This window comes from Myiozetetes cayanensis, unplaced genomic scaffold (assembly GCF_022539395.1).
Source record: "Myiozetetes cayanensis isolate MyiCay16 unplaced genomic scaffold, myiCay2020 scf16, whole genome shotgun sequence".
NCBI lineage: Eukaryota > Metazoa > Chordata > Aves > Passeriformes > Tyrannidae > Myiozetetes > Myiozetetes cayanensis.
Window position 1 is genome coordinate 9,974,259 of NW_026087270.1, and position 22,546 is coordinate 9,996,804.

At 47.4% G+C, this 22,546-nt stretch overlaps 1 long non-coding RNA gene across 1 annotated transcript in view; it reads right to left on the reverse strand.

Moving 5' to 3' along the window:
* LOC126637756 (uncharacterized) overlaps window positions 1-22,546 on the reverse strand; it is a 261,851-nt gene that overhangs the window by 491 nt on the left and 238,814 nt on the right. The gene's annotated exons all lie outside the window — the stretch shown is intronic.

Consider the following 22,546-nt stretch of genomic DNA (forward strand, 5'->3'; position numbering starts at 1 on the left):
AAAACCACGGCCGGCTGTTGCTGCCCACATCCCTGAGCGCTGGCTGGCGGCTGCCGCTCTGCCGGAGCCTCCCTCCACTGCTGCCAGGACCACGGACCCTCCCCAGAGAAACACCTCTATTTCTGGCACTTCCATGGCTCAGGTGCGTGCTGGGCCCTCACCCATCTCCCTTCTCCTCTCAGGGGAGGGTCCAGGGTGTAACCAGAATGCAATCTCCTGAGAAGTTACAGACATCACTGCAGTGCTCTGGCAGGTAACTGGCCCCAAGGGCTGGGGAGGAAGCCAGCTGTGTTCTCCTGGTGTGTCCATGTGCTTTGTGCAGCAGGAAGTGCCAGACCATCGGAACTGAGCGTGTGGACAAGCCTTGGGCCCTGCTCAGGGCTTCTGAGCTCCACAGGTGAGCTGGGCTGACCAGCAGGGGAAGGTCACCTGCTGCTGGTGTCCTGCTCCCACCCCTCCCATCCCACGTGGCCATGCATTAGTGATGGGCAGTGCTTGCAGATGGCAAAGTTCAAGCCGGGCTAATTAAACATACCAAGCTAATAACCTTCCATTTTGGGACTGGTATAATTCATAATTTAATGTATTGCTGCTGAGACATTAACCTTTCAACAACTGGCACAGTGCCCACAGCAGCCTGAGTGCTGACCATCTTTCAGGAAAATGAGTATTATTGTTAAAACAGGTATAAATCATTCATGGCTGCAGCTTTTGTGTCAAACTGCACATGAAAATAAGTAGTAGGCTGGGTAATTTATTTACCTTTTGGTGGTTATTCTTGTGATTTCATGATCATATTCTGTGATTCATAAACACTGGCCAGTTGCCATTCTGTTCTCATTTTACCTTTTCAATATTGCAGTGGTTATTCTGATTTCCATCTTTAAGGAGTTCAAGACTGGTGCAGAGTTGCTTGATCCAGGCACAAACATAATCTCATTTCAAGAAGGAAAAAATTATTTTAAGCTAATTCTGCAGTATTCAATGCAATTATTAAGGTTACCAACTTGTTACAATTTTGCATTTTGCTAAAAGAAATATTTCTTTGAAAACTGGTGTATAAATAAACACACAGATTCAAAGACTTTTCTAAGTTCTCCTTCAGAGGCAGTCAGGAAGAAGCTCATACGTTACTAAAGAGTTTAATAAAGATCACCTCCTATCTCTTCCAATCAAATGCTGAACAAAGACAGCCCCTCAGTCAAAAGGGGAAACTATCTGTGTCTGTGAAGACACATTAAAGATGAGTCTAAAAAAAACCCTAAATGGATGCTGAATAACTAATCCACCTGCAAAATTGCTATTTTTGAAGAAATTAACTAAGAAACCAGCAAAAAACTGTTTGTGAACGTGTCTGTCACATTTAGTGCTCAAGATAATGCCAAGACCAGGACATTTTGGAGGCACAAGAGAACAAGGGAACAACACCAGTACTCTTGGTTTTAGGCTTCTCCTTAGGACTTTACATGGCCTCTCTCAGGACCACGTGAGCAGTGTCAGAACAACCAAACATTAAGTGTTTGAACCTGCTCAAGGGGACAGCACTCAGACCCTCTCAGAACAGGAATTATTGGAGAGGTTGAGGTTCCTCTGGATACTTTCTTCATACTGGAAACATACAGTGTTAGCCCCAAGACCATTTATTTTTCCATTGGTAATGATGCAGGAGACAACCCCTCACTCCTACAAGTGATAACCTGCCTTTGTTAATCCATATCAGTGTTACCTGTGGCCCGGGGCTGAGCTGGTGCACCCACACTTTGGGTTCTGAGATGTGTTGTTTGATCCAGCTGCACCTGGATCAAAGCCCAGCAGCTCCTTTTTCCATGGACACTACGGTGTCCCTGCATTTCACTCCCTCTGCTGGCTCCAGTTATACATCAAATGAAGCTTTTGAGACCCGAAATTTCTTAAGGCAGGGATATCTTAAGTTAACCTCGATCTTCAGGCTCCTGGGCCTGCCTTGCTCTGCTCTGCTCTCCTTACAGGCATCACAGCTGGCAGTGACGTAGCCCTTCCTCCTCCCATCCCGGGCTCAGGACAGGACCGTGGTGGCACCACCAGCACTCCCAGTTGGAAGTCTGAGTGGAAAGTGTGTGGCTCCAACTCTAACAGAGGGAAAGACCTCACCTCACCAGGCCATACCTGTGGGTGCAAGAGCCGTGTGTAGCCCCAGGGAACTGCAGTCATGGCCATGCCAGCCAAGTGCCTGCTGCCAGTGCCTGCTGATCTGATGTAACTTCCTCAGGGAACTGGAGCATGGACTTCAAATATTTGGTATTTAGGGAAGAAAAAAAAGAAAAGTAACACTTTTGAGGAATGCCCCTCCTAAGTCTGAAGGACCAGGAGGATCCTGGCCGTGGGTGTGCGCCGGCGCTGCCACAGCTCCGTGGGAAGTCAAATGCTCCCTCCCTGCTCCAGGAAGGCCGGCGGAGCACGAGCCCTCTTGGCCAACACTCCCTGACACAGCCGCGTTTCGCGGACAGGCTCTTATGCAATTTTTTTGCTTTCCAGTAGCCACGTGACTTTCTATGGCAAGAATTACTCAATGTGCAGTTCCTGTCTGAAGTGGCCCGTCCGAAGTATTCAAAACAAGTTCTGAGCAAACCCACATCTCAAGGGCTGGTGTTGCCTTCAGGCAGATATTGTTATTTCACAAGCGGGAAAACTGAGGTGATTTTTTTTTCTTTAAGGGGGGCAGATGCTGCATGTGTACAGGCACTGAATACCCTCAGTGCTTGCCTAAAGCTGGGAAAAAGCATTGAAAACACACAGATGTGACAAATACTGCATTTTTGGGCACAGATTCCTCCCAAACCATTATGCTTTTTGCCAGGCACATACTTACCTGCCACAGAAATGGACCTTGTACCTCATTGTTCAAATACTTGGCTGAAGTTATTCTGGATTTCAGGTTTTTGATACTTCCCCCTTGCTCACATACCAGGCTGCAAGCCCCAAACCAGAGCAGAAGTCGCTTCCTGCACCGTGGTTATAAGGGAGTTAAAGTTCAGGTTTCTAATTGCTCTCTCGAGGCCTTATTACTTGTTGATTAGGGCCTTTTGGGAATGGCATCAAACCTATAATAATAAACACTCATTTCACTGGGAAGTTTGTAGCTGCTGTGGCAGCCCTGTGGCCCTTCTGTAACAGCACAGCTACAAACCAACCAGGAAAGGCCTCTGTAACCTTTCCAGAGGCTTTCCAGGCTGGACAGGTCTGATCCATTGGCATTTTCCTGTCGAGCTGGAGCTGGGGCTGCACTTCTGGCAGAGGCGCTTGTGTCTCTGTGTGACCCTCTGCCCTCTTGCAGCCCAAGGACCAGCGCTGTGAGTGGGGTCTGGGGCAGGAGCCTGCGGGGAGTACATCTGTGTGCTCTCTGACATCTGTTAATTCCTAGTTCCCTAAATGCTGGCAGATTTGGGGACAGCAGCAAGTAAGAAGTATGACTGCCAGCACATTGCTGCTGGCCATTCAGTTTTGCAGAGATTCCTCCTGGCGATGTTCATAGTCCGTTCTCTTCTGTTCTGTTAGGGCACCTGAACAGCACAGATGTCCTGAAGGTGCCATCCTGAAAACCAGGTACTTTATGATTCAGCAAAAGACTCTGATATGTGAGGATGCTGCTGTATGAAAAGTTTCTCAGCAGTACCCCTGGCACAATGAGCCTTCTCCTGCAGGTGCCCATGGCCTGACCAGCCCCGCAGGAGCTGCAGACGGTGCCCAGTGCCAGCTCAGGGCTGTTTCTGCTGAAGGTCAGGGATGCTGCATTCCCACAGGGCTTATGGGGACACAGTCCCCAGACCCCCAACTGCGACAGAGGAGGTCCCCCAGTGAGGAGCTGTGGTGGGACAGTCACAAATGCCCAGCTGGTCATCCCCACTCCGTGGCTTATCAGTGCACATATTCTTATTGACAAAACCACTGATTTCTCGTAACGCAAGCAATCCAAGGTGTCATTCCCAGGTTAGGTGCTTCTGAAGTGCTTGTAAGGTATAGTCTGGGTGTCAGAAGGGGTGGGATGGGTCACAGATCATCTTGAGCAGGAGAGAAGTTGCTGTGAGTCTGCTCTCAGCAAATCTCTGGAGAAGGGCACTGGGTCTCCTTGAAACACCCAGAATGAATGAGCCTGAAGTAAAAGTAGGTGTTTATCTCAAGTCACTGCCTCAAATAGCTGGGTACCTGTTGGAAGGGGCTGATCGATGCAAACCAAGGCAGCCATGCGTGAGCTGTTACACAGTGGTTAGTATTGATCAGAGCTAACGGCTGCCGATAGGAATGCGGAGTGCACTGACAGGCCGAGAAGAGGGAAGGAGGAAACAGCCTTCGCTGGTGGCAGACGTACAGAGGGAAGCCGATAAAAAGTCAATTCCACTTAACTGAATGGTTGCTAACTAAATATTTTTGGGGCCAGAGCCTTCCCAGATAGCAGCTGGAGCGTCTCTGCTCCGGAACTGAGACATCAAGTGAGCGTGGCATCGACGGCTGAGATAAGAGGTGCTGTGATGGCCGGTGGAACAGGAGAACCTGATGAGCCAGCCCTGCACGGTCGTACACTGGATCAGAACAGAGCAATCCAGAACTGCTTTTCCCAGGCCCAATGCTCAGATTGTGGGCAATGTTTCAGGCCAACTTTTAGTGGACTGGATCAGTGCTTAAGGCACCGCATATAAAGTAATTCTCCAGCAGTTTGATTAATAGTGTCACAGTCATAGCTTCAGTTCAGGTTCAACCTTTTTAACGTTTTATTATTTTACAGCGTAATAAATCAGGGCAGCAGGAAAAGACAGATGTAGGAATGTCCCTGTCTCCCGTCTGCTTGTGCAGACAATGGGTCACAGGATAACGGCTTCCAGGGCTGAGGCAGCTGATATTAGAAAATCTACTGGAGAGGAGCCTGTAACAGAGCCAGAGGTGCCCTGAGGAAGGAAGAGGCAGCTGGAAGGCGGTCAGCATGTCCTGCAGAGCTGCAGCACTGACCAGGGAAGGAGCAGGCCAGCGGTCCCAGCGAGCTAACTGGAATGAGATGTCTCCTTGCCAACTCCAAGAGGAAAGGCAGCTGTGCCACAGCACCAACTGTCCTGGAGCAGAGTGGGATGCTGCCTTTTCTCATGGAGCAAATGAACCCCTTCCTGCCTTTCCAGCACCAGCAGTGGTTGAATCAAGCTCACCACACTGGTCCTTACTGGGCTTGGTGATGCAGGGTTGGACACAGCCTCAGGATCATCATGGGAAGCTACAGCTTGGGGAAAGAAAAGCCCGGTCACGTAAGGCCAGTGCAGGTTGCAGACAGGAGAAGGCAGAAGCTTTGCAGCTCAGCTCATGGACAATAATATAGATGACACAGATGGAAGAAAGAACATAGATGTTTTTATGAGATCAAAAAAATGAGAGAAGTAAGTGTAGAGGTTCATCTCTGATGGAACTGACGGAGAGACTGCGGGAACATGAACCTAAAACAGGCAGGGGAAGGGACAGAGGTGGTGAATGTGAAGCTTGACTTGTTAGGAAGGAGGGGTGAAGGAGGAACAAGGGATCTGAAGGGATAAAACGGATAAATCAAATGCTAAGAAAAACTCTTAAGGTGTAATTTTTGTGGACTGAAATGTGTGTAACAGCAAAAAGAAGTCACTTTGGCCATCAGAGGAAGTGATGACAGAGCCTTGGAAAAGAGGTTTTGCCATTAGAATGAAGAATGATCCAATAATTCAGAAATTGGGAAGAGTAAGGGAAAAACTAGAATTCTGGTTGGGTCATAGTAAGTTAAAAATTTCATGGAAAAGTAACAAAAATCTAATGAATGTACTTTGCTTCTCATATCACCTGCTTTGTTCTGTGCAATGCAAATTTCAGGAGAGCACATAGAGATGCAAATAAATTCATGTGTAACGTGGCAAGAACAAGTCAGACTAATGCTTGAAATTTCTGCCCTGTATTTATAGCCTGCTGCTTACATTGCAGAGCAAAGCAAGTTGTATATCGAACAAACACTGTACTGTTTTCCATCATCCTTTAACAGGACTTAATTTTGCTTTTAAATTTTAATTAGTTCCACGCAGGGGCCTGGCAGTCCCAATGCAGAGGCACCACAACTTACAGGTTATTTGTCATTACAACTTCTGAACTGTTAAAAGAGGTGTAAGTTACAACCCAGGGACCTGATGACCAAAACATTGTCACCAGCTGGACTCTGCACACAAACATTTGTATTTGCGTATGTTGATAGTTCAGGTGTTTAAAAAACAAGGGTATTTGCGTGTGCTGATCGTTCAGGTGTTTATAAAACAGGGTCTTCTTGCTGTCACTGCCTGTCTGACACTGATACGAGTGTGTGGTTGCCATGCAGGTGTTGCAGGCTGAACCACCCTGGCCACAGACAGGGACAGACAAACTGACATCCAGAAATCCCACAGCTTTTATACATGTGCTTTTAAAGACAGTGCTCTGAAACCTTATATTTACTTTTATTCTAATTTAAATAAAGGTTAACTGTGAGATTTAAGCCACTTTCTGCCAATGAACTTTTAATTACACAGTGAAGGCATCAGCACAGCTGGAAAACTTCAGCCTGCATGTACCATGACTGGACAGTCAGCGGGATGGTTTAGGGGAGAAAACAGTTCAATATTCCAGTATGTTTTCTGCTAAATACTGTGCAATTCCAAACTGGACTGAAATCCAGCCTGTTTTATTCTGCTTTCCTACCAGCTTACATCCCTGCACTTCACTACATTGGAATGTTTTAAAGCTGACACAGTACAGGAAAAACTAATGAAATCTATTTGACTTCCAGTACAAAAGAGGAGAAATTTCTAAGAAATACTGCACAAAAAAAGTGCAGATTAAAAAAATGGAAGCAGTGGAGAACAGTAACTATGTGCCACAAAAAGATAAACACAAAAAGCTCAGCTCTCTCTTATAAGACACCCACAGACTCCATCTGTCATCCCAACCCTTCCTCTCCCAACTGTTCTTAAATTAAATGAATGCTTCTAATGGGAGATTGTCTCATGAAAGCTTATGAGAATTCATCCACAGACAAATTAAAACAATGCTGTGGAATCAAGCAATTCACCTCTCTCACAGGTTGCCTGGCTTCAATGGTTGCTTTTACAATAGAAAAAAACAACAATAAAACACCCAAATAAAGAACAACTAGCGAAAGAGCAAACCTTACACTGACCAATGCTGATGCAGGTTGCTCTCTGCAACTGTTCTCACAGTCCTACAGCTGAGATAAAGGTTATTTTACTCTGTATGAAAGACTCCTGTACACATCACATTTACTGGTTCTGTCCTTTACAGGCCCTGCAGTCTGAACACCTCCCAAGGGATCAACAATCTTAAACTATGTATCATCTTTTTCTTCATGTAAAAAGACCTAGCCTGGGCTACTGAGTCTGAAGTGGCTTTAAAATATATTTTCCTACTCACCACTTATCATTTTATTTGCTTTTAGCATCCTACTCAGCATCCCATCCATACTGGACATGAATAACCTGTCCAGACTTTTCATTCTCACTTTTCTTTCTCTTCATCTGAGTTTTGGAGTTGCTGTTTTGTAACAGAATTCTTTTGTGTTTGGGTCGAATGCCTTTAATTTCTGTCACTCGTAGCCTAGATGGACATATTAGCAAAACTGTAGCGCAGTGTTTCTATTAAACCCAGGTCTGAAGGAGGACACTTGAAAAGGAAAGAGATCTTAAATTCAGACCCCATCAGTTGTCAGTGTCTCCTTCATAACAGGTCTCAGTTGCCTCTGTATTTCACCATTTGCTCTTTGCTTTCACACCAGGCAGTCTGATACCAAATGGTTTGAGTATTTTAGTTTTCTTAGCTAATAGTCCCACTAAATTTAGATCTAGCAGCACAAAGGAACTTAAAAGGAGACAAGCCACCCCTGGGGCCCCAGAGAAGTTCCCAGTGCCAGGACAGGCTGAGGCTGGAAGCAACTGGGATGGGGGCCGTGTGGCGGGGCACTGCTCCTGGTGGCTGTGGGGCCCGTGGCCACTGGTGTAAGTAGGGCCAGGGCCAGGGCCAGGGCCACACTCAGGAGTGTCCCTCTGCCAGGGAGGGCAGGGGCAGCTGGAACGCTGCCTGTGTAAACCAGGGGCTCTGCCTTCAGCACCCTCTGGTCTACACTGTTCTGCTGCTGCAGGTGCTTCATTTCTCTCTCTGGGTCTCAGCACTGGATTGCAGTGCTCACATTGCCAGTCCCCTTGGATTTTCTCCTCCAATTGCTTTAATCTGTTGTACTTCCTCCCTGCTCTCTTGGTCTCTTTGCATGATTCCTGCCCTCACCCTCTTCATTACTAAAGTCACTGGGACTTTTGGAGCTCGCAGCGGAAGGTAACTGACCCCCCAGCTTCCCTGCTCTCTGTGATTTCTGCATGTGCTCTTTCACAGTTTCTCTTACTGAAGTCCCTCACTGTTGTACTTAACCACCATGAGTGACAGAAATCCAATGCTGACCACTTCATTATCTGCCGACCTTGTCCCCTGGCCTCCTGCCCCTCCATCTCTCTTGGGCAGTTTGCCCTGTGTCGCAAGTCCTTGTTAAAGGTCAGGACCCCAAACCATCAGCATTGGTCGTGTTGTTTTACTGTATCACCAGAGAAATCAGGGCTGTCGGATCTCATTAGAGCCCTATTTACGGGTGGAACGCCGCTCCTGGCGCGGGATGAGCCGCTACCTTTGAAACGCAATCTTCCCCAGATCAAACCAGCAGCACGCAGGGATTATATTCCACCAGTCAATCTCTCATAATCGCTCCTACCCTTATTGGCATGGCTACTGTGGTCCCTGCATGAGAAAGGAAATCCTCTTAAACAAATACTCTCCTCGGGAGTAGGACTCCACTTCCCGATGAAGGGGCATGGGCCGTGGCCGCAGGGAGGACGGGACAGGCGGCCACCCAGACTCACACAGGGCAGCCCGGTCAGCAACCCCCATGCACTGCCTGGTTCTTCCTGCTCAGCAAACCAGAGACACGTCACACTCGATGCAGCGCCAGTGATGGAGAAGTGTGAACTGATCCTCTCAACACGCCTCTGAAATGAGCCGGGAACTGTCACCACCGCGCGGGAGCGGGGAAATGACGCCGCTTCCTGCGTGTGACATCGCAAACCAGCGGCAGCACTGGAAGGTTAATTATTCCCAGCCTTAGAAAAACTTCTTTAAATCCTGACTCTTATCAGCTTCTTCTCTGACATGAGCATTAAAACAGAGACACCCCTTCCCTCTCAGATTACACCACCGTTTTCAGTCACAGTCATGGCAATGCTGGCGTCGCACTAAGGGATTTCTAGAGGATGTTGTCAGGTAAATAACATTGTGCTCCACATGTCGATTGAGCCTTTTAAAGAAAGTTTCAGCGCGGCTGTGTGCTGAATTGGTAATTTCCCCAGTGCACAATGCAGAAAATGATGCAAACCCATTACATGAATTCTGAAGACAAAGAGAAATCTCAGCTGCCTAAATGAGAATAAATCAAAAAGTAAACATGGAGGCTAACAAGAACCATAGGAATAACCTGGAAAACCAAATCATATCTAAGAAGAATGCCTGTACAACATGGCAGGATGGAGGAGGCAGCATGTTAAACTCACAAAATATAGATGTTTCACCGAAATGAGAGATTTGTAACGATTGCCACATGAGCTCCAAGTTGTGCACTACAGGGTCACACCTCATGATTTTTCTAGAAGCATTTAAAATATTTCAGCTTTCCTTGCCTGAAACATTCCACCTTGTTGTCAGCTGATGTTCCTCCTGCTCAGGATGGTTGAGCTGATGTGCACAGGGAAGTGCTGCTAAATCCAACAGCCCACGGATGAAAAGGGAGTGATCATGTGAGGAAAGAGGGGCTAAAGGAACCATAAGGGCAACCAAGCCTGGAGGCAAGGTTTGGATGAGTTTTTATACCACCTTCTTGGGGGTTTTGTTACTAAATTTAATGCCTAGAAAGAGGATAAAGTTAGATGTTGTACGGTGAGAGGATTATCTTTGTATGGCACTCTGGGAAAGGCACGGCTCACATGCAGTCCACGGCGGAATTTTGAAAAATCCTTCTTCAAAAAAAGTATAAAAAGAGGAAAAACTATGAAATCCTCAACTAGATGGAAAAAAGAGAAGATCTTAAGAAGTCTAACAGACAACCCTAAAACCAAAGCATGTAGACTTGATATAATTTATTACAGGGGCTGGAAAAGGCAGTATCTACAGTGGAACAGTGAAGTTATCCAAGAGGGGATTTACCAGGAGCTCAAAACCTGTGAATATGGTCCAAATTAAGGGAACTCAACACCTGCTTTGCCCCGTTCAGAGCCAGGCAGGTGCAGCTGCATTTTTAAGAGTGTGTAAAAAAGGACCATGCCATACATGAGAGGTGCGATAGCAAAGAGCCTTAACCAAAAGCAGAGACATTTCACTCCAGATTCTCAAGCAACTGGGAACTGAGAGGATGAGGTTACCACACGTGTAAAAAAGCCAGATCTGCTTTCTTTTAGGTCACTAATTCTGATATTTTTGCATCCATTTGGGTCAGCAGGGTCATAAAATATAACCTTTCCATTTTGCAAAGTTTCTTCGAAGTCATTCTCTAAGAGCTCCTTTAATGTGTCCGTACCCGGAGCAGTGGGGCTGGCTCAGCTGGGCTCCTTTCCATTCCATGCACAGTTACAGACTCTGTACTGCATGGGCCTGTGATGTTCAATAGGGGAAGAAGAGCTAAATTAGGCTAAAGTGTATTTTAATTTAATACAATTTGTGCTAATACTGAAAAGACACATCTATTATATCTGACATTGTTTAACATTTCAGTATTTGCTTAATTAGCGATGCCCTATGAGAATGAGTGACTCCTGGTAAGTGGTTTCCTTTGGGGCTCTAGAAGGGGTCTCTGCCCCAGAGCAGCTGTTCCTACAGCTTGTTCTCTGTGCGGCCGCAGTGGATTTGCTGCTTGGCTGCAGCACTGAAACTATCTGTCAAGTCCAAAGCAGAAAAAGAGTTTGAAAGGCAAACATGATCTGTGATCAATATCCTAACAAATCCAAAGGAAGCCCCAGATCCCAAAGGGTTAATCCGGAGAAGAAAAGGCATCCACATGTTTAGCGAGCTAATGTGTTTATTGACTGGGAGGCCTTTAAATCTTCAACAGGGAAAGGCCTTGATAAGTGACTGGAAGTTCAAGTCAGACAACCTAGTTTTGGTGAAACTTGGGTGGAAGGGGGGGTTACCTTTTCCAGCTGATTGACTTTTTGGACTCCTAAGGGGTCATCCCTGGGGTGTCCTTTGGCAGGGGGTCTACAACCTGCCCAGAGCGAAGCCCACTATGGAACAGGGATGTTCCCAGAACGAGGAGCATCCAGGCTGGCCGGTGTGGACACAACACACACACCTTGTCCCAGAGAAAAATGATGGGCCAGTGTCCCTCCAGCGTGCCCCAGTGCCTTTCAGCATGTTTGAGTCTGGAACTGAAGTGTGTTGTAACCCTCTGACAAACCTGTCACCTGGACACTCCTGAGTTCTGTAGGGACATTCCAAAATCTACAACTCCCTGCTGAGACCACAACTCTACTTGGTGCCTCCACTTCCCAACCTGGAGCTGACTCCCTGCTTCCAGGCCAGCACTGGGACAGTTGCCCACCAGGCTGGTGGACACCCCTGCCCGGTGCTGCCCTGAGAACTGCACTGGACCACCTTAACCGCCCGTGTCCACCCCCCACGGCCACGGGCACTGCCAGGGTCAGGGGTCGGTGCTCGCCTCCTGACACAGTGCGAGCCAACATTGTCCTCAGATTGCTGCAGGAAGAGACAATGCCCCCCTCCTGCTGCCAGCCGCACTTTGGGGCAGGGGTATCTGCTCTCCTGGAAAACTGCCAGCCTGGGAGGTGATGGAAGTGTCTGAGAGCAGCTGGAAAGTCAGGAACCTCTGACAGGCAGCTCAGTGACCTGACCAGCCCCACGGAGCTGCATGGCACTGGCTGGGCTTTTCCCCTGGATGAATCCCCTGGGATGAATCCTCAGCTCTGTGGATTCAGCCCTCTGTGCCAGCCAGGAGTTGCTGGTTGGGGACACGTTTGGGCTGCCCTTCCCAGCCAGATCAGAAACAGCCGGTGACCTGGCCTCATCTCCCCACACCCGACGGCTGGACCCTGTGCCCTGGCACGAGCACCCCACTGTCAGACCGAGGGCAAGGGAACCCTGGGCTACACGTGGTGCCTTTTGCCACGGCACTGTTGGAAATGACTTTACAATCCAAATAACAAAACCAGGAGGTGAGAGACATTACCAGGGTTCAGGATAACAGAAACACCAGAATTTTGGTAAATGTACAGGTTTTGATCTGTCCCACACCATAGCATGCACTTAATTCAAGACCAGTCTGCCCTTTTGGTGCCAAAACCCCCTGGTTCAGGTACCATGGCAGCAACTACAAAAGTGTAATGACAGGATATTCCTGACAGATTTCTGTTGTACTGGGAAAGGACTGTAACTGAACCAGGTACATCCCATTTCTACATTAGTTGAGAGATTATAAGAAGATAAATTAAATTAATGGTCCATCTAGCCAATATCCTGTCATCAACAGGGACCGGTAACAGCCCTGCAGGCAGGAGTGTGGAATCAGTGAGCAGACACCGCTGCTGCCCCAGAAACCACCAACAACTTGGGATTAAAGGACTTTCTGCACTACAAGTATGTCCCACTTTTCAGCAATCCTCAATGGATTTTACTCCCAGGAAACTGTTCAGTTGCTCCTGCACAGAGAGACGATCAAGAGATGCCAGTATCCCAAGTGCCTATTCAGGAAACAAGTAAATACCCTGGAAAATTGTTCCCTGTGGGCCTGGCAATCTGGTAGGGAATAGCCATGAGGAGGTGGGTGGGGAGTAACAACACTGCGGCCTCGGAGAGAATGGGCATAATGTATCCTGGCACTGCTCCCAGTGAAAGGCCTAAATTGGAAGTTTAGGGTGGGTGCTGCCCACCACGCAACACAGATCCCGCAGGAATACTCCCTTTCTGCAGAATCCCAGCCTTGTTGACAGGGTGGAGACGCAGCCTGAGCGGTGAGATCTGCAGGCAGACTGAGCACAAGGGCTGAGCTGAGGTTGGAGCCTCAGTAGCTCGAGATCCAGAATCTTCATGGGTTGGGATGTTTGATTGACCGGGCCATCAAAGGAGACACCACGGTCGTTCTTGCTCTCAGGCTTCTCCTCGCCTCGATTTGCATATTCAAGGATCTCCGGTGTCTGGCTGTCAGAGATGGTGACAGTTGGGGGGTTTTTAGCTTTATCAAGGGGGATTATTTTTAACCCAAATTATTTTGCATTGTAAATGTTTAAATCCACATCAAATCCAGATTAATGCATAAAATAGTCCAAGAGGGTATTTACTAGGGAAAAAAAATAACAATAAATCAAATTATTATGGCTAGCTCCCATCTGAAGCGTTTTAAAAAGGGGAAAGTTTGAGATTTTGGCTAAAATATCACTTCAAGGAGAAGATTGAAATAAACCTCTCTGCAAAACGGCCCAAGTTTACATACAAACTGGAACCCTTGGTACTTTTTCACAACATGACTGGAATTAATAATGCAGATAAATCCTAAATAAATCAGGATTAGTGTTAACTACGTCTTGAGGTTTAATACGCTGTACGAAAATGAAAGGGGGCTGGCGGGGGAGGAAGGAGCTTTGCCTTAAACCCCGCCGGAGCAGAGCCCGGAGGAGGGCTGGGAGCCCCTGGACCAGCCGAGCTGGGCAATCAAAGAGCCTCTAATCGCCCCGCTCCGGGATGTGTTCAAAGGATCCGGGCTGGCCACGGGCTGCCTGAGGTCACCAGGGAAATGCAGTCGCAGGGCAGGGGGAGGGGTGTCTCGGATTTTTGGACAGCCCGGCTGTTTGGATCTGGTTTCAGGAGGTCAGCCGGATTGCAGTATTTTACCATCTTATCAGCAAAAAGATTAAATTTCCCTTCGTGGTTAAAGAGCTCAGCCCCACTCTGAAGGAAAATATAAATAAAACTGCCAACACAATAGCCCGAGTAGAACCTGTGGCAGCGTGTCGGTGGCTCAGCCTGGGAAGCCGCTGCCCAGTAACCCGACAGCCACACTGGGGGACGTCCCCAACATCCTCCTCTCTTCCTCCTTGGGGTTTAAAGCACCCTCCGGGTCAGGAGAGGGGTGAAAGGGAGGGAGGGAAAGCCGAGGGAGGGCAGTTGGCTTCGCTGCCTGCTGAGGTGACGGTGGTTCCAACAGTGTCCCTGCAGGGGTGGCTCCTGTTCCTCCCCAGGGCTACTGCCCAGCCAGAAAGGACTGTCCTGTCCCATCCTCCTCCTCCCTATGCTGGACAGAGCCAGGGCTGATGAACCCCTCACTCTCTGATACAAAAAGACTGTCAAAGTTTTTACATCTTTTTCAAAGCCAGAGAGTAGAAAAATGCTTCTCGTATTCACTTCATTACTTGGGAATTCACTGCCCCTTTCTGTTCTGGCTCTCTCCTTGTGTAAGGACAACGCTCGCTCGGGGCTGCCCTGCCTCTCCCAGGTGTGAGACGGGGTTGGAAACTCTGAGAAATTTGCAGTATTCTAAGAAATCTCATCTCCCATCTGTTTCCTGTTCCTCTTTCAGCACTTTCTCAGCACTCACACCAGCTCTGGGGTTCGGAAGAGCTGAGGGCCAGATTCTCACCCATCTTATGCCACAGCTCATCTCTGACATCTGAGCCAATGGTGGTAAATCCATCAGAATGATCCCATGGGACACGTGCCACTTCTGCTGTCCCAGGTCCCTTGGCCCGGATGTGTATGTCACAAATCCGAACAAGATCCCAGCTCTTTCCCTAAAGCAGCCCGTTGGCTAACCTGTTGTTTGGATGTGGAATATTTACTTATGATTAAACATTGACCAGTAAGCAAACAGAGGAGGTTTTCAATAATTTTTAAATATTTAAGAGCTAGAAATGACCCTATTTTATCTCATACACAGCAAAGTGCCAGCAGTCAGTGGTGCTGGTGCTGATGTTAGTTGTTGGGGTTCTGAAACACACCACCTCCTGAAAGAGTGAGTCTGTGTCTCCAGTCTCTACAAGAACAAGCCTGCAGGTCTGTGTCCAGACTGACAGACCCAAAATGGTCCTGGTGACACCTCCTGGGAAGGTCCCTCTGCACGACTCAGCACATTCACCTCGGCGCCATTGGAAACTTAAAGAAAAGTTAAAGAAAATAAACCCTAAGTCTGTCCTTTCTTTAAGGGAACTTAAGCGTAGATCTGGGGAGATAAAGATGAGATGCACAGGTGTAAGAAGACCTGAGATACCTCTGATTGCTCTAACTCCTGCAGAGAGCACAGTGCTCACCGCGGGTTCTCCTCTCGCAGGAGCAGTCGAACTGAGCACGAGCCACCCCAGACTGTGCGTGACCTTCGGGTCGGTTCAGATGAACCCAACCCAAAGGATGCTCTCCAGCAGCTGCAGCACCTGCATGGCCCCAAGGCAGGATGAGCCCTGGGCTGAGCTCACAGTGGCTCAAGTTGCTCATCCCTGGGTACCTGGTACCGCCGTGTAAGGCTGAGACCGCCCTGTTCCACACAGCCCCAGCACACCCATGCAGCCAAAATCCCTTCTTTGGGCTGACATGGATAGTTCAGCGAACACCTGCAGGCACTGGGCTGTGTGGGAGCAACGAACCAACTCTCTCACTGCCCAGTTGCAAGCAAATATGTGTTGGAGTGGTGGGACCTGGGGTACGGCTCTGGCACCGCTGGCTCTGACCAAGGCAGATGGGTCCTGTCCCAGCCCCCTGCCCCATGTCATGGCATATTCATAGAGAACAGGAGCTGTTTTATTTATACTGTGATGTTTAAATGTTTAGGTTTTGCCTCCAGCCATTTCCAGTAGAAGAAAAAGGGGCAAAAAAAAAGGGAGAGGGTGGGAGATCACTGAGAAATGGATGTGATGTGTGCTTTGTCCACTGCCATGATGGGGCCATGTAGCATTAGACTCTCACCCTAGTGGGCAAACCCTGAGTGGACTGAATGCACAAACAGCCAAACCTTGTTATATTTCTTAAAAACCCCACACAGTGCTATTCCTGTGTGTTTGAAAGGAGTAAATCTCCCAACCCTAACAACACCTGTGTGGAACAGAACAAATAACCTGAAAATTCCCTGTGAAAACCAGCCAAGATCTAAGGACGAATTCATTTGGTGCCCCAAAAGCTGCAAATTTCTCTTCACAAGGAAGTTTATACATCTCTGCTAAAAGAGGATATGAAAGCAGCTATAAAAAACAGGAATCAAAGTACAACAAATTAAACAAGGAAACATCTGTGACGATCAGTATGAGCCAAAGCTGATGGGTGTGAACAACTTGTAAGAAGAGTCAGCTGTGTCGAGCACTACCCACAGAACCCTCACAAACAATAAACCGAGAGTTCTGAAGTTCACCTTTGATACGATAAATTCAAATAATTGATTATTATGTGCAATAATTAACCGTTACTAAACAGAGAGAGGAAAAATGTCAATAACTGTGGAGTAAAACACTCCTGGTGCACATTTGTAATCAAAGTAGTTGATGTAAATATATAATCAAGGCCATGCAATAGTAAAGGTGTAGGTTAAATAGCATCTGTTAAATATAAAGATTTTTAAATTACCAAGTCTGAACACTTGTATCTAATAATTTTAAAGGAATTATTTGGAAACTCTTAAACGCTTCTGGCTAATCCTTAATATGTTTTTGAGAAATGGGGAAGTCTCCGGAAGGCCTGGGAGGAAGTTTGGTTGCAGGTCTTTAAAAAGTGCACATGATTGACCTGAGTGTGTAATAGAAGGTAACACTTGCCATGTGTCAGCAGAGAGATGAAGGATGGAGACACGCTTCACGCTAACATTATTGCACTGGAAGTAATTATTGGTTTTAATTTTCTCAGCAGTTTTCATTGTGGACTCTTGGATCACCAAGTCTAACTTATGGCGACGTTGCAAACCCGTGTCAAGCCCTGATTTCCCAAAGGAGAGCTATCAGAAAAGCTTCCAGCCCTCCACTCTGGAGAACCCAACACTTCACGTGACAATCTTCATCCATGACATGTGAAGTAAGTGGGTCCTTGTCTAAGGCACAGCAGTTACAGCCTCCAGGTAACATGGACTGCCTGAACATCAAGTCCCTTTGCAGCATTTCAAGCTGGACACACAAAATTATGAATAACTTTGCTCTGCTGACCAAAAGGTCAGTTTCTATACAAAGAAGTACAGGTTGTTTGTTACACCAGAAGGCAGAATTCAGGAACTGAAATGACAGCAAAGCAGCTGAAATATAGAGAATTGGGAAAATAAACAAATAAATAAATAAATAATTATTCAATAAAGCAATACAGATATAACAACTGACTCTAGGGCCACCTTTCATAGGAAAGGAGGAACTTGTAAAGAAACATGGAAAGTTGGTTTTCTTATGGCATTTACAATGCAGTATTGAACTTGAAACGATCATTTCCTGTGCCCACTGATCATGAGGATGTGATCTTCCTCTTCCTCACCTTCTTACCTCCGTGTTTTTTCTATCACCATTTTCATTTGGCCTTAAACTAGACAGCAGTATTTATGGAATAAATGTCACATTTTCTCATAAGTTTAGTGGTAAGCACCCTGACAACCATGTTCTGGTTTAGATGCTATTGACATTAAAGTAGGATGCAATAATAATAATAATAATAATAATAATGTAAAGGCCCTCAACTGAGGTCTCTTTATCACTGTAAACCATAACTTACAAGAAGTGTACACCAGTGTTACACCACTGCAAGGCACAGTGTTCTTACAGGGTTGGACAATTAAAATCAATCTCTGGTCAATCTCAGGAAAAACTTCACTGACAACTCACAAATAATCTATTATTATCCAATATATGCTGTCCCTAGCATATGAGTGTACACATATGTGTAAATACACATGTATTTCATAGGGAGTTCATAGAGAAAGCCAGGGCAATGCTCGGTGTTACCTTCCTCCTCAAGTGGTTAAACCAACACCAAAGTTCTTGGTACCAGCTGATGAACCTGAACAATTTTAATAAAAGAGACAACACCGAATAAGAAAACAAAGAGTAAAGAATCCTTTCCCTACACCTTAAATCATGTGGCTGCATCCTCCATATGGCCAGAAGGAAAAGCCATCTCCCATTTGCACACCAAACCACATATTTAATCCATGTGCTTATGTCAAACTTAATTACAGCACATTTGGCATAAAATAACAATCCACATCCTTGGAGAGGGGAACTTAAGTAGTTAATATGTGTGATTGAACGAAAGTGCTTTGCTGAATGTTTATGAGAAACCCAAGACAGCCAAATGTGGTGATATTTTAACTGTTTAAACACCAGCTCCCCGCCCTGCGCCAGAGCCCCTTCGTGCTCCCGCTCCCAGCCCCGCACCAAGAGAAGGGCCCTGTCCACACACCTGGCCAAGCCTCACCCAGCGAACTCACCACCTCTAATCACCCACTTACAGCTTTGAGAGACAAGATGCATCTTCCTGCCCTTTTCTCTCATTCTGTGCTTAAAAAATATCTTGGTGCTTCTTTATTACTCTCATGCCAGTTTGTGGAACCCACAGATCTCCAAAATGCAACTTTCCTCTCTCTGTATCCCCCAGAACCTCTAAAGAACCAGCTCTAAAACCCGACAAGAGGTTCTGTATTTATGCTCAGACACAGATTTACCGGGGAGATAAGGACAGAGTAAAGAAGATGTAGAGGTGCTTCAGGTCGCACAGGGGAATCAGCTGTCACGGCTGTCCAGGTGAGCTGGCTTTGGGATCACTCCGAGAAAGGGTCTGAGAACTCCTGGCAGCAGCCAGAGCCCTTGGACTATGAGACACGCTCAGCTGGTCTCGGGAATCCTGCTCATGGGGACTGTGGGGTGCAGGACAAGGCACCTGCTGGCCCCAGCTGGCTCCCTGGCCCTTGAGGTGAGACCGGGAGATGGAGCCCATGGACATTCAGAGCAAGCTTCAGAATGAATCCGAATTCACTGCAGCCCCTGGAGCGCAAGGCAGGTTGGAGTTGATAAGAGGGACCGCCTGGGAAACGGGGGCTGTGCACGAAGGGCACAAGGGGATGGAGCCAGGTCCTGGTGGGGTGTGCGGTGAGGGATGACACGTGAACAAATGCTTCATGAAATCAGTCAAGAAGTGGGACACGGGTCCAGGGAGGCTACTGAGGTTTTAATGCCTGACTGGAGAGGGCCTTTGGCAGCTTGATTTCTGTTGGCCTTGCTTTCAGCAGGGCTTTGGACAAAGTGACCTCCAAAGGTCTCTTCTCACCCAAATTACACCCCAATAACCAGGAAGGACAGAAATAGGGGGGTCGCCGCAGTGATGCCCCCGAGATCACAGAGCGCCGAGTGAAGTTCCTGTGTGAGAAATGGTTTCTGTGGATAGAGCAGGGGAAGAATAAAAAGTGTTCAGCAATGACCTTGCTACAAGAAGCAGGAACAAAGAGGAAACAGCTGAATGTGGCGCAGGGGTGACGAGCCCTGGTAATGGCCTGCTCCTGCTCGCAGACAATGCGCATGGAAAATCTCCCATTAACTTCGGTGACACGGGACCAGGCTCTAAAAGAGCAGACACTAAAGTGGATGACAGTGTCAGAAAAGAGAGGAGGAAAGAAGGAAAAATTTAAGTTTCGCTTTCATCATGGTGAGGACGAGTTCACTGCTGAAATTCTGCTGTTCTCTCTTTCAAAAATGAACATAAATATTTTGCACCAAACACAGTGCTGCTGCTGGAGTTAACTGGCTCAGGTGTCTTTAAAACGATGGCATGGCTTTCTTCTTGCCAGAGATTAATTCCTGATGATTTATCGGACTTAGTGTGAGTCCTTCACCCTGCCCTGGATATAAAAAAGGTGGGAATAGCCTAAGAATTGTCACATTGGGTGCAAAGTCCTACAGAACACCCTCTATACACTTATGTAACTGAGCACCATGTGCTGAATTTTACATCACCATCGTTACCCTGCCTTTGCTAGTACAAAATAAGGTTAGTTTGCATGCTGAGAATATTTATATAAAAAAGATACATATACAGGGGACAAGCACGTTATGGAGCCTTCGATACCTAAACATATATAATACAACTATATATTCCTACGTCTAGAAAAAAGCACACGTTGAAGAAGTTGCAGAGTTTCTAAAAACCAGTGTTTTTACCCAGGGTGGACAAAAGAGTGCCCAGACTAACACATAAATTGTGTTTTTCAGTACAGGGAAGGTTATGAGAAGATAATACTGAGATTCATCGAACACCTGTGGGGCAGAGCTGATCTGCAGCCCGGCACTGTCACTCTCTGCTGCCACTTGTTCTGTTTGCTGTGGCATTCTGGGTTGTTTGTGCCTTGTGAGGAAGCAGCAGCCTTTTCTTTTGATGCAGGGGACACGGTCCCCCACGCCAACACAAAGCAAATACCTACGTGTCAGGATCCAACAGTGCCTGAGCCCTGTGAGGCGAGGGCAGCCCTCACCCTCCAGCTCCATCGTATGCTCCCAATCAGTAGTGCTCCAAGCAGCGGGATCCAGGCACAACCCGAACACTCCCAGGTGCACTCCCTGTCCCACAGAAGCCAGTGGCTGCCCTGGGCCCCTGCAGAACGCCCTCCCTGTTCGTATCCACCATCACACTGATTATGGCAGCAAACAAACCGCCCTGGCAGTGCCCGGCCTGGCCAGTGACGTCCCGCGTCTGCCAAGCACGGTGCCCTCTGCCCCCCAGGGCTGGAGCGAGTTCCCCTTCCCACGTCTGCTGGACAGCCCTGTCTGCTCAGAGGGACCCAGGATTCCAGGCAGAGCTTTCCCATGCCATCGTCCCTCAGAATAGCTCTGCTCTCCGTATTTTTAGCAAGGCTCTAATGGGCCAATATGTTTGATTTTCCACTGTTTCCACCCAGCTCGAGTCCCGCTCCATGGCAGTCTCCCCGCGTTTCTGCCGGCGTGTCTGGCCAGAGGCGCAGGGCCGGGGACACGGGTGGAGGAGCTGGGAGATGGTAGCTCTGGCAGCAAGAGCTGCTTTGCATACTTGGAGTTGTACAAAGCTGATTTTCTGAGAGAGAGAAAGACGGAGAAAGGGGTTTCTGTAAGTAGCGGAGACAATGAGAACAAGGCAGGCACTATGCCAAGCACGGGAGGGCTGCCAAAACACATATCATTAGCTTGGGCCAGCTATAAGCAAGGAAATGAGAAACATATGTTGGAGAGCAAGGTTAGGAGCGAGGGACTATGGGTCAGTGACAGTCGTCCGAAAACTTTTCCCTTGTTCTTCAGCTGTGGCCCGCCGGTGTCAGATGTCACTCTGACAGCCTTCATTTCTCATGACGGCCGGGCTTATTTTGGCCTGCTTGTTTTTTGTTGTGTTTTTTTTTTTCCCTCCCCTAATGGGAGTTATTGAGAGGAAGAAGAGAACAGACAAGAAAGCCTTTGCCACTTTTTTTCCCACAGTTATGGGAAAATAACCTTGTTTTCTGTGATGTTCTCTGAAATCTCACCCTTTATAAAATAACGGTGTCTCAGGACTGGGATTCTGCCTGGCGCTGGTGAAAAGAAAAGGGTGGGTAGTGTATTCTTAAGTAGTTCTTGCTGTTCTTTCTTAAATATAATTAGATGCACCTCATTACCTCAAACTAAAGGCCTTTTGTACCTCTTCGGGGCTGTGCTTCCTGAAAGCCATGGCATGCCACAGCTTGCAGCACCCACTCTTATTTTATCACATTAGCAGTGTATTTTTAACTTTTTTACCCTCTATCCAAGCTGTTTGCAGATAATTTCATTTTTCCACTCAGGCTATACCTGGATGATACGTTACTTACTGACATTTAAGGAAGTGTTTGAAGTTCCCGCTCCCTGTCCCAGCACGGCTGTGTCTGTTTTTCCCTTGTGGAGCTCGCACTAGAGAGCGCCTCAAAGACCATTGCTGCTTCCCTCCCAGGGCTGAAATATTCCCAAATAGAGAAGAGCCTAATAGGGATCTTAGACACCATCCCAAGAGACTTCTGTTTGACCACCATTCCACAGAAGACTGAATGGAACTGATGGGCCTCTCCACTTCACAAGGACCATGATGGGGGCCAAACACCTCATAAAACCCCAGGTATCCTCAGGTTGGAAATGTAGAAGAGGTTCCTTTCGCTTTGGGGCTTGGAAATGTGTCTGGAGTGGGAAGAAAGGCAAGGATGCAAGGAGGAAATTCATCTACAGAAAGGCAAGCACCATTTCATCCTCATGGATGACCCTTGCATTGTCAGAGGATGCAGGATCAGGGTTGGGCACGGTGGGGTTGGGCCCCCTCTGTGTGATAGCATCTATCATGCCTAAAAGTTTGCAAGAAATAATTTCGTTCTAAAGACTTCTAATCGCTTTCCATGCCCTAAAGCCTGCTCCGAGAGCCAGGCAATGCTGCTGGGGGAAGCTGGACTATCATGTTTCTAGGGAAGTAGGTGAGGTCCAAGACCAGTTTTGAAAGGAAAAGAGAGGTGAAGCAAAGGTCT